Here is a 13,438-nt window from a genome sequence, read left to right on the forward strand (position 1 = left end):
GTTGCAACAGCAAAGCAAAAGCTCCAACAAGTGAATTAAGTAGAAACTACAACTAAATTGAATAACATTGAACGCCGTGTGTGATCGACACACTTATGAAAGTTGAAACTTTATTAAGGAATGGTCGAGTTCACTTTCAAAGATTTTATATTTTCAATGAAAGTCGTGCTCAGTCGACCACATGAGTTTTATAAGTATACTATAAGTTACACTTCATTCTTTCCCAAAACTGCACTTGGAACCATTTCTCTTCTATCGCATTAAGAGCCGGAGTCATCAGCGATTTATAACTTGCGGCTCCATTACTTCAAATGTTATAGATAAAATATGATTTGATGCATTTAGGATTAAATTTTATCACATAAATGTGTAACTATAAATATAAATTTTTGCAACATTCGTTCTACAAGCATACCTGTAACAAAATCAATAAAAAAGATAAGAGTAGGTATTCAATGATAGACAAACTAGTTTGAAAACTTGAACAAATTTAATGAATATTAATTAATTAATTTGCTGTAGACTTTCATTCGAAACTTTAGAAATTACTAGCTGTGCCCGCGACTTCGTCCGCGTGGAATAGCGACTGCATAGTAGTTACTACTTTACATACAATTATTTAGTAAACACGTACTACAATAAACAATTCAAAGAATTGTTAATAGAATTTATTACTAATCTAAGCTAAAAAACTTACGTACTTTCCGGAAATCCAGGGCATTCTCCGGGGATATCCGGAAAATGCCTGTAAAATATCTGGAAAATCCCCCGGAAAATGTGTGAAAATTTCCGGGAAATACCCGGAAAATGTCCGGAAAATATCCGGAAAATGCGTGAAAATTTTCGGGAAAAGCGTGGAAAATCTCCAAAAAATGCCAGGAAAATGACTGGGAAATGTCTGGAAAATATCCGGAAAAAGCGTGGAAAATGCCTGGAAAATCCCCGGAAAATGCCTGGGAGATGCCTGGAATATACCTGGAAAATCCCCGGAAAATGCGTGAACATGTCCGGAAAAAAGCGTGGAAAATGTCTGGATAATCCCCGGAAAATGTCAGGGAAATGTCCGGAAAATGCCGGGGAAATGCCTGGAAAATATCTGGAAAATATCCGGAAAATGCGTGGAAAATGCCTGGAAAATCCCTGGAAAATTTCTGGGAAATACCCAGAAAATTCCCGGAAAATAACCGGAAAATGCGTGAAAATGTCCGGAAAAAAGCGTGGAAAATGCCTGGAAAATCCCCGGAAAATGCGTGAACATGTCCGGAAAAAAGCGTAGAAAATGCCTGGATAATCCCCGGAAAATGTCAGGGAAATGTCCGCAAAATGCCGGGGAAATGCCTGGAAAATATCTGGAAAACATCCGGAAAAAGCGTGAAAATGTCCGGGAAAAGCGTGGAAAATGCCTGGAAAATCCCCGGAAAATGCCTGGGAAAATCCCGGAAAATGTGTGATAATGTCCGGGAAATACCCGGAAAATGTCCAGAAAATATCCGGAAAATGCGTGAAAATTTTCGGGAAAAGCGTGGAAAATGCCTGGAAAATCCCCGGAAAATGCCTGGGAGATGCCTGGAAAATCCCCGAAAATGCGTGAACATGTCCGGAAAAAAGCGTGGAAAATGCCTGGATAATCCCCGGAAAATGTCAGGGAAATGTCCGGAAAATGCCGGGGAAATGCCTGGGAAATGCCTGGAAAATATCCGGGAAATGCGTGAAAATGTCCGGAAAATGCCTGGAAAATGTCCGGAAAATGCCTGGGAAATGTCCGGAAAATGCGTAAAAATGTCCGGAAAAAGCGTGGAAAATGCCACTTCAAATTTGCGAAGTAATTAAAGCAGACAACCAAAAAAAGAAAAAGAAAGCTAAAATCTTTCATATTAAATGTATAAGGGATATTCATATTTCAATTTTCATATTATGTAGATACTTAATGTATGGGAGGGTTTAAAGATAATTTTTTTGATATTTCTCGATTTATTTAAAAAAATCGAGAAATATCAAAAAGCACAAAAGCACACTTATGCTGAGCTGTCTCCTTTTTGTCAGGGTCGTATAATGACACACCTTAATAAAAAAATACTGATTATCAATTTTATTTTCTCTACGTGCTTTTTTATGTTATTAATTTAAGTGTTATTGTTGCTATTTTCTTGTCGTGGTGCTTTCTTATTTATCTTTTACGGTTCTTTATGTTTTTATGTGTGTGTGTTGTTCTGTCCTTGATAAATAAATGTTTCTTTTCTTTTCTTTTTTTTCTTTACTTAACGATTAACGATTACACCCTGTTTAAGAATGCCTTAGCAAATGTTCGCCGTGATTATTTAAATGATCATAATTTTTTTTATTAATGAACCAATTGACATGAAATTATAAACACTAAATGACAAAAAAAAATTAACTGCAGTTTTGGGTTCGGGATCAATTTAATAATAACACCTGCTAATTATTTTTTACCTATTTTCATTGTATAAAATCGTAACATACTTAATTTCCTATTGTTCTATTAACACATAGATAATAATATCTTCCCAAGGTACTAAATTTTAATAAAAAAGTTGTTTTTGTTATTTATATCTAAAAAGGAGCTTTTTTAATAGACAGAAATAAACATTAAATTTTTATAAGTTTTATGGACGCTGAATGTAATGCAAATGGGCAAATATTAAAAGTAAAATTAGGTATTTAAAATAAATAAATGAAACAACTACCTATGTACCAATTACAGAAAAACTTCTTTTTCGGTTGAAAATTGCTGGATCATGAGTATAATTCTTTATCTCTTACCTTGGGCAGTCTGGAAGAGATCGCTAGTAAGCGATAAGACCGCCTTATGTACATACCGTGTTAATCCATTTGGTATGATTGTAAATATTTTACTTGGTGTGGTACGTATATTTAATTGATAAATAATATGTACTATCCTACGATCTGTACCGCGATAGCCATAACGATAATAAGTTGTGAGTGCAATATTTACGTTTCAAAATTACATTTTTTTATGGTACTAAAACGTAGGTAGATTCTCACGCACGCACGCTGATACGTGGTTGGCTGCCCCGTCTCTCATTCCTGAAAAGTATATTCTCAAACTACCCAAGATTCTTCCAATGATTGTACCATACGTTGGACATTAACTTTAGTCAACAATTGACCACGCGCAAGGATACTAATTTCTACTACATCCTCACGCAAATCATCAATTTTTATGAATCTGTAAATAAAAAAATCAAAAGATATCTTTACCTAATTTTATTAAAAAGCTACTAACAAATAAAATTTTATCAAGAAGTAAAGTAACCTTCTTTGGGCGTGTTATACATAAAAATAGAATTTCATCATTTTCTTATTTTGTCTTAACTTCAATTCTAATTAAAAACATGAGTCTAACTATACAATTATTATAAAGAATAAATATAAAAGCTACAACTTACCTTTTGTGGGAACGCAAGAAGGATTTTTTAAAATGTCAACAATGAACACAATCTCATATTACCAATATTAACTGTTAAATGGTGTCTTGTTTGACATCAAATAATAAACATCCACCCTCACTTCACATAAAATATAAGCACCTGAAGTGGACTCTGGGAAGACATGGGTTAAAAAGATAAATAAATAAGTACAATTAAAAACCCCACCAACATCATATTATTTAAATTATAAATTTGCAAGAAGCGTTGATATTATGTAAATTGATTTGATTTTAATGAAATCTCAATAGATGGCGCTGTTTCAAATTTGTCTTTATACTATTTAATTCATTAAACTGTTTCTCTGCCCAAATTACGTAAATGACATAGTTTTTATTTTGTAAAGCTAGATAATTGCATGGCTTACTCGAAACCAACATTTAAACATGAGTCTTTAGATTGTACGCTGTCGTAGTACACGGAATATGTAAGAAAAATAAAGGTCCACAGCTCCTCCCCCGAACGTGATATCATGATAATATGTTTAAACTATCCTCACCCGACCTCTCAGGAACATTAATGCAAAATTTGAAGTTAATCTATGCAGTACTTTCTGAGATTAGCTCGGAAATACATACAGACAAACAGACAAACAGACAAACCGACAAACAGACAAACAGACAAACAGACAAAAATTCTAAAAACTATATTTTTGGCTTCTATATCGATTATAGATCATGGATTATGTATTCTTTTAAAAAAATATTTAATGTACAGTTTTGACTTTCCTACGATTTTATTATATGTATAGATTAGTTTTATTTTAGACTTTCGTGCTTACCCTCAATTTTGATTACGGCCCACTAATTTTTCAAATAAATCTTACAAAATCGTAATAGTATTGGTTTCTACCAATAAAAAAAAGACGTGTGGCACTCGATGACTGCCGCGGTAAAGCTATTGCATAGCATGCCTTCAAGCCACACCTCCGAGCCCGTCGGAGTGGGGAGCGTGAGGTTTTTTTCGTTACGGAATTTCTCGATTCGGTCCCCGCGCTCAAGGCTCGCGATAGAGCTATGCAATAGCTTAAAAATATCTAAACGAAACTACACGAACCTGTAGTTGTGAGTAAGTAATTACAGTCAAACGCGCTCCACAGACTATCATCAGCTTCTACAGTTAATCTTACCTATAAATACATCTCCTTCTTATTGTTTCATAAACGTACATATGTATATGATTTACAGCACCAATAAGGGCTGTAAAACAACAGCTAATCTAAAGTTAAGCAATAATGCAACAAGCGACTACACAGTACACACCATTATACGTCCCTTATAATGTGACGAACGACCGCAGCAGATTGAGAAACTAACAACAGCACTAAATAAATGATGACGGTTATTAAATCTGCTAGCGATTACCCCGATCCCCTCCCCTCCCCCCGCCCGCCACCCGCACCTTCCCCGCGCGCACCCTGTAGCGATAGGGCTGATAGCTAAATGAGGTAGTAACAATTTAGTAACTACGGAAGTTAAAGGCTTTGTTGGCATGGCAAATATAGAAAATCTCTATGAGATCGATTCAGTAATAATTTGGGTCATAATAATAATTATTGCAAAAATGTTGTGTGGTTTTATGAAACCACGGTAAAAGTGAAACTTTTTTTTAAACTATAGACATTTAACTAAAAATTATCGTATTTGTACAATAATTATCGTACGTATCGTGCGTCACACGGCATGCGCTACATAGACCAAAAAGTTTGAGACGATGTAATAAAAGTTTCACTTTAAAAATATTACTCTTACGACACTGTGTTCGAACAAAAAGCTGTTTATTGAACTTAGCAACAAACTAAACCAATATTTTTCATCATCAAACAGCCTGACATATACATTTAACCCTGTGTTCATATTATTTTAAACATCGTCAGCAGTTTATCAATGAGCCGTGGAGACAACCCTAGCGCCAGGCCTGACCCGTTTAAATATTAACGGCCCTTCACTTACCTGCGAGTACAACTCGCTGTAATTGTTACGGAGCTTTGCGAAATTAGATTTTATTTTCATTGTAACCTCGTGAGCTTTCCTTTTGTGCTTCTTCGAGAGGACACCAGTCAGCCCTCATTTGAGTTACTATGAAATGTTTTTGCTCACGTTAAACTGTTTCATTGCTGAAACCAAGCGTTTAATATTAATAAATTCATAGATTCGTCAATAATTTTAATACAAAACTAATAATTATAAAAAAATAAAAGCTATATTTCCCCTCCCGGATTCGCTCGCATGTCCCTTTTGGCTTTTGCATGACAATAATTGTTATTCTGTTTCGTTTTCTTTGCAAACAGTAGTTTATTCAAAAAAGGAGAAAAAGTTTTTATTTTCTTCATAACGCTTGTAAATAAAAGTGCTATGAACAATAATTTGTCTTCTCTTGGGTTCTGCTTAGGTCAATTTCCGTTCCAAACTCAATACTTAAAGAACAAACTTAACTTTAAAAATCGATAATTAAGTATAATATTTTTTCTCAAAACTACACAAAAAGCTTGCTCTGCAGGCTGTACGTAAAAGCTCAACGCACTTCTTACTTCACCGCTCCTCGGCCACTCACTTGGCCCTGCATTTAACTCTGTAAGTATATATCCAAAATTCGATCTATTGAAAAAGGCTTAATTTGAAATTAAAATGTCATTAATATAATGATTATTATATTTCATCGCTTCATTCTTCAGATATTATTTACTATGTAGTCCCCTTTTTCAATGCTAGCAACCACGCACGCCTTTAGATTTTATTTATTTTTTTTTTAATTGAGGGTATTACGACCTGACAAGTATTTGCTTGCTTTGTACGATATTCATTCCTTTTTCGTGCGCCGCAACGTACGGACGTCTTAAATAAGTGCAAGTTTCGTCATGTTGGAGAGAAATTCAAAGGAGAAAATTGATTATTATCGTATGAAGTTTGTGAAGTTGAAGAAAAAACATCGTCGCATAAAACCTATAATATCATCTTCGGAATCCGAAGACGACACAAGTAAGTACTTTGGAGTTTTTAAGTGTCTTTGTTTCGATCTGTAATACGACAAATGAAAGTTTCTTATAACTTACGAAATTGAAGCGTTGAAAAATATTCAAATATTTTTCGTTTATACCTGGAGGTTGTCCGAGATGGCATCACGAAGGTAATCATGATTTCTAGAAGTGAAATAATATTTATATATTACTCAACTTATACCGGGAGGATGTCCGCGATGGCATCACAAAGGTTATGTAATTTTTTACTTTAGAGTACATACTTATGTATCATTAATGTATTGATATACATATTTATACCGGGAGGATGTTCGAGATAGCATCACAAAGGTAATTTAATAGCTCACGATTTCTAGAAGTGAAATAATATTTATATATTACTCAACTTATACCGGGAGGATGTCCGCGATGGCATCACAAAGGTTATGTAATTTTTTACTTTAGAGTACATACTTATGTATCATTAATGTATTGATATACATATTTATACCGGGAGGATGTTCGAGATAGCATCACAAAGGTAATTTAATAGCTCACGATTTCTAGAAGTGAAATAATATTCATATATTACTTAATTTATGCCGGGAGGATGTCCGCGATGGCATCACAAAGGTTATGTAATTTTTTACTTTCGAGTACATACTACATACTTAAATATCATTAATGTATATAATATATATACATATTTATACCGGGAGGATGTTCGAGATAGCATCACGAAGGTTAAAATCGAAAATTTTTAATAGAATAAGAAATAAAAATAAAAGCCGGGAGGATATCCGCGATGATATCACAATGGTATTGGAAAATTATAAATCTTTATTGGTATATAATTACTTATTTAATAATTATTGTCAGCTTACCAGGAGGCTATTCGAGATAATAGCACGATGGCTTGTTAGTTGAATTTCAACTTATGTAAAAAATAAAATAACCCTAAATCCTAATTTTATAAGTACCCTCGATAACAAAACTTTTTGTTACCGGATCCAGATATCCTAGTAACTGATACACCGACAAATTCTTTGCCGGGAATTATGAACAATATGGCTGATCCAGCTGTACTTCAAGCAAATGAACCAGTAACAGTTGATACCACGGCCCCTCAATCGGAGCCTGTCGACTTAGAACCTGATATCTTAGCAGCATTGGGTGAAGCTAATGATGTGATTCCAGATATGTTGAAAAAATTCACGAAAGTCTCGTCAAAATATGGTTGCCGAGCCTTAAGAAAGGGTTGATAGAGGAATCAAGGGAAAGTTTTCTAAAAACTTGTTAGATTCCCGAAAATTGCGTATTGCTCCAGGCTCTTACATAAAATCCGAAGATTCAGGCTGCTACCCTATGCTGAATCCGGTAAATTCTGGGATAAGAAAATGGCGAATTCACAGCAACAATTGGGGGCCGTTATAACAGGCGTTAATAGGGGCTTAAACGTAGTTGGCTTGCGTAGTTACAAAAATAAGATGGAGGCCAATAAGTTTATAAGTATATATGTCGCATATTCTCGGACCTCCATCATCGACAAATTTTTTTGCAAGTTGTCGATCATTCTGAAAGGTATATTAATGCATTGTTTGGAGACAATTTATCTAATAAAAAGCTTCGAAGGTTACAAAGCAAGGTCAATAAATAAAGATAACATCCTCTACACCAAAACCTTCTAGTTCACATGCTTATGCAGCACACACATCTCGCAGTAGTTTCCAGGGAAACTGGCAGACACCTTCTCGCTTTCAGTCAAACAGAGGGGGGGGGGGGGGGAGCGAGGAGGTTACAAGAGGAACATACAGAAGACCAACCCCCTATTCGTAGTCAAAGATGACCAGCTCGAGCTAATATTGTGCACCAAAATAACAATAAAAAATTACGTTATTTTACAATTGTTGACGTAAAATTACTAATAATACAACCGTTCTTAAATGGGTTAAAGACGGTGTGGATTTACAATTTTCTAATGAAGTTTTTCAAAATTCAGTGCGTACTCAATTTTGGTCGGGGCAAGAGAAAGCTGACGTGTCTGTGGCAATAAAATATAACCTTATAGACTTGGGAGATATTGATGTTTGAAACCCAGTAAAGGGCAAATATATCTCAAATATATTCTTAGCACATAAATCAAACGGCGGTAAAAAATGCATACTTAATCTTAATAAATTTATATCAAAATATCACTTTAAAATCAAAGATCATAGGACGCAATAGACCTTAAAGAAGCCTACCTTTTAATGCCAATTGAGCCGGTATTTCGCAATTTTTTTTCCGTTTTCATTTTATAAATAACAAAGGTAATAGTGTAAAACTTAAGAGTTTAAGGGTCTTTTCTATTGCGCTAAGAGTGTTTACTAAATTAATGAAGGAAGTTATAGCATTCTTAAGCCGAGGTTTTTAAGTCTGTAATTTACCTCGACGATATTTTATGTATAGGTAAAAATTATACAGAATGCCTAAATAATTTAAACGAGACAATAAAACTATTGTCTTGTTTAGGCTTTGTAATCAATATTGAAAAAACTTCATTGATTCCAAGTCAAAAATTTAAATTCCTTGGGTTTATATATGATTCATGTAACCTAACTTTCTTTGTCTGCTGATAAACGTAAAAACATTGCACATTCAGTTAATAAATTTCCAAAATTACCTATTTGTACAACCCGAGAATTTTCACACCTAATAGGTGTCTTGGTTGCTACCAAGCTGCTGCTTGTCCTGCTATTAAATAGGGTGGCTATAAACTAAGATATTAGAACGTCAAAAATATTTATTTTTAAATCATTATAACAATAATTATGATTCCAAAATTCAGTTATCAAATTATATTCTGTGTGAATTAAATTGGTGGTCACAACAGATATAAAACAAATTTTATGAAATCTCCAAAATTTACATTAGAGATTTTTTCAAATGCCTCAAGGACAGGTTGGGGTGTCGTTTGCAATAATAAACATGTTGTTTTGAGTGCATGGTTCATGGAAAAAAGGTGAAAAAATCTGTCTCATAAATTATTTAGAGCTGCCTTTTTAACTTTAAAAACATTCGCAAATACCTATTCTAATTGTGCAATATTACTGCTGTTAGTGCCTAACATAAATAGAATGGGCGGCATAAAATTTCCCCACCTTAACAAACTAACAAAGCAACTGTGGCAATGATGCGAGCATCGAAACATGGTGGTTCGCGTCTTATATTAATAATAAAGAATAAAGATAATGTCAACACTGACACAGAGCCAAGAAGAATAAATCCTCATATCGAATGTAGTTTATGCAATGAAACATATTAAAGAATTTGGAAGAGCATTTTAGGTACTAATGCTAAATACAGAAAGTAAGTGTCGTGGCATCCCGACCCTGATGCGTCATGTGTCGACGCATTCACCATAAATTAGAATAATATAAATTTTCACGCATTTCCCCATTTACTTTTATTTTGAGATGTTTACAAAAAATAGTTAATGATTAAGCGTGTGGGATACAAATTTTACCGTGGTGGCCTTCGCAGCCTCTCGTCAGAGAGTATCATCAAACATAATATACATATTTGAAAACAGATACGAATCTAACGCATTCTCATCCCAGTCACCTGTCGTGCCCACTGCACCCACATCTTACGCTGGCTGCAGCGAGGCTCTCCGTGAAGCCTTCCTATGGAGAAACACCCCATCGGAAGCTATAGAACTAATGTTGGCATCGCTTTCCAGTAACACTAAGAAGCAATATAACGTAACATATAATTTATGGTGGCAGTTTTGTCTAAATTGGAATATCTCCAATTTTGAGAGTACAGTAGCGGCTGTCATATCATTTTTAACAGAAGAGTTTAACAAACGGCCTTCGTATGGTACTTTGAACTCGCACGTCTGCCTATTTATAATATTAGGAAATAATATCGGGTCAGATGAATGCCTAAATACTCTTGGGAATACTCTTGTGACCCTAAAATTAGTTTTGAACCATATCTCAAGCTGGTTTCCTTATAGAAACGTAAATTTGGAAGAATTGAATAAAAAATTAGTAATTTTATTAGCGCTGTGTACAGCACAGCGCGTGCAGACGTTATCTCTTATAAATATTAATAATATTTATTTCTCAGACAGTGGAGCTAAAATTTTCATTACTTACCTCGTAAAAACTTCGGCTCCAGATAGAGATCAACCTCTTCTTATACTTCCATATTTCAAACAAAATATAAGTATTTGCCCACTACTGTACTGTCTGATTACATCTAGGTATGTCACAAACATTTTAGGAAGGATGAGGAAAATAGGAGGAAAATAAATGAGGTTATTACTTACGTTAACAAAACCGAATAAACCTGCCGCAACTCAAACAATCAGTCGTTGGATCAAAAACGTGTTATCGGAAAATGGTGTAATCATTTCAATATTTAGTTCACATAGCACAAGACACGCTTCAACTTCTGCTGTTTGTGCTAGTGGTGTATATGCGTTGATAATAATATACGTTAAACTGCTGGTTGGACAAAACATTCCAAAACCCTTGCAAGGTTCTATAAACTTAATGTAATTAATGCGAACGAATTTGCATAATCGATTTTACAGAAATAGTATTTAATTATATTTTTGTTAATTTATAAAACAAAATTAATAATATTTACGTTTTATTCTAAACTTGCACCCAAAATGATTCTTACAAAACTTTTATCTCTTAACATCTACATCGTAATTTTGTGGGGATGGACAGAGATCTACTCCGGTCTGATGCGAAAAATATCTGTTGGCGTGAGGTCTACGAGGCAGAGCTCATTGATACGAAAGTGTCCTTATTTAACAAGCTGATTGTAGATTTATACGACAGACACGCGCCATTACGGCCAGTTAAAAAGAAGCACACACCGGCACCTTGGCTTTCACCTGAGCTAAAAAGCCTTTCGTTGAGGAGGAATCGTGCTAAATCCAAACTTAAAACTGCTCAAACGGACGAAGCGCGGGCAAAGTACAAACGTATACGTAATCGCTGCAATGTATTGTGCAGAGACGCTCAACGTCGTCATATCCACAAGTCTCTTGAGAACGGTGATTCAGTTTCTAACTGGAAATTCTTGAAAAGCTTAGGCGCTGGTAAAGTGACTCATAACTCTCCTAACAATCTCGACATTGAACAGCTAAATGGGCACTTTACATCGTCTCCTTCTCTTGAAACCAGTAAGAAAAACCGAACTCTTGCCAGACTCTCCTCGCTCCCTACTCCTGACTATCCTGCTTTCCTTTTCAGCCTTGTTACTGAACGGAATGTTAATAAGGCGATATTGTCAATATCATCAAACGCAGTTGGCTGTGACCTTGTTAGCCGTAATATGATCATTCCTATCCTTGACCTCATTGTACCCATCATCACTCACATATTCAACACCTCCATTTCCACTAGCGTCTTCCCAAGTGTTTGGAGAGATGCACAAGTTATTCCATTGCCTAAAAAATCTAATCCTAATTCCTTTTCTGATTACCGTCCCATCTCTATACTACCTTTCCTCTCCAAAGTCCTTGAACGTCTTCTTCATAACCAACTCACTTCTTTCCTTAATACACACAATATCCTTAGTGATTTCCAATCTGGTTTCCGTCCTGGTCATAGTACGACTACAGCTCTTATCAAGGTTACTGACGACATTCGTGCTGGTATTGACAATAAGAAGCTCACAGTACTGGCTCTGCTGGATTTCAGCAATGCCTTTACCACCGTCGACTTCGACATACTGTTGGGTTTGCTGCGTTTAATTAACATATCTCCTTCAGTAACTGACTGGTTTCGTTCCTACCTTACCGGTCGGAGGCAGCGTATCATGATAGGTTCTAAGCACTCGTCTTGGTGCGCAGTCTCTGCTGGTGTTCCGCAAGGCGGTGTCCTGTCTCCTCTCCTCTTCTCCATTTTTATCAATTCCTTATGTTCCCGATTGACGGCTCTGTACCATATATATGCAGATGATTTACAGATTTATACCCAGTCTACTATCGCTGACTTACCTAAAGCAATAGATTTTTGTAATAATGAATTAGCTTCTATACTTAGTTGGTGCGATGATTTTGGTCTAAAACTAAATCCTTCTAAAAGCAATGTCATCATAATCGGTAGTCCTTATCTTATTTCTGAAATCGACTGGGGTATTTTGCCTAGCGTCAAAATCGGTGGCGTAGTCTTGCCTTACCAAAAGGTAGTCAAAAACTTAGGTGTTCTGTTTGATCAAACGTTATCCTGGTCTAATCATATCCAGGAATTGAGCCGTAGGATTTATGCCGCTTCCGCTACGCTCCGAAGGCTTCGTAACTTTTTGCCCATTCCCACTAAAATTATGCTAGCACAATCCCTTCTACTTCCTATTCTTGATTACGCTGATGCATGTTTTCCTGATTTATCAGTAGAGCTAACTGATAAACTTGAGCGACTCCAAAATTTTTGTATTAGGTTTATTTTCGGCCTTCGGAAATACGATCACGTTTCTATCTACAGAAAACAACTCAAGTGGCTCCCCATCCGTTTTCGCCGGAATCTTCATTTGTTGCAATTACTGTTCCGTATCCTTTTTGATCCTTCTGCTCCTATTTATCTCAAAAACAATTTTTCCTTCCTGCACAATGAAAACTATTCTCTTCGCTCGGCTGATAGACTCACCTTGAGTGTTCCTGTTCGACGTACTCACTTCCTCGCTAAATCGTTTGTTGCCACTGCTGTCAATCTTTGGAATTCTTTGCCACTACCTATTAGACAAGCTAAAAATATATCTTCATTTAAAAACCTATTGCGACGACACTTTCTCACTACTGCTTTCAACTCGGCACATTAACTATGTATTTATATATTATTAACTATACACAGCATGTATTTGTAGTATTTTATATTTGTTTTATGTAGCATGTATGTATTTAATAATATGTATCATGTATTTAATTTATAGTCATATAAGTATATGTATAAATTGTATATATTATTATTGAATTAATTGTATATATTCGAGTGTAGTATATTTATCTATATTA

This window comes from Colias croceus, chromosome 15 (genome assembly GCF_905220415.1).
Source record: "Colias croceus chromosome 15, ilColCroc2.1".
Lineage (NCBI taxonomy): Eukaryota > Metazoa > Arthropoda > Insecta > Lepidoptera > Pieridae > Colias > Colias croceus.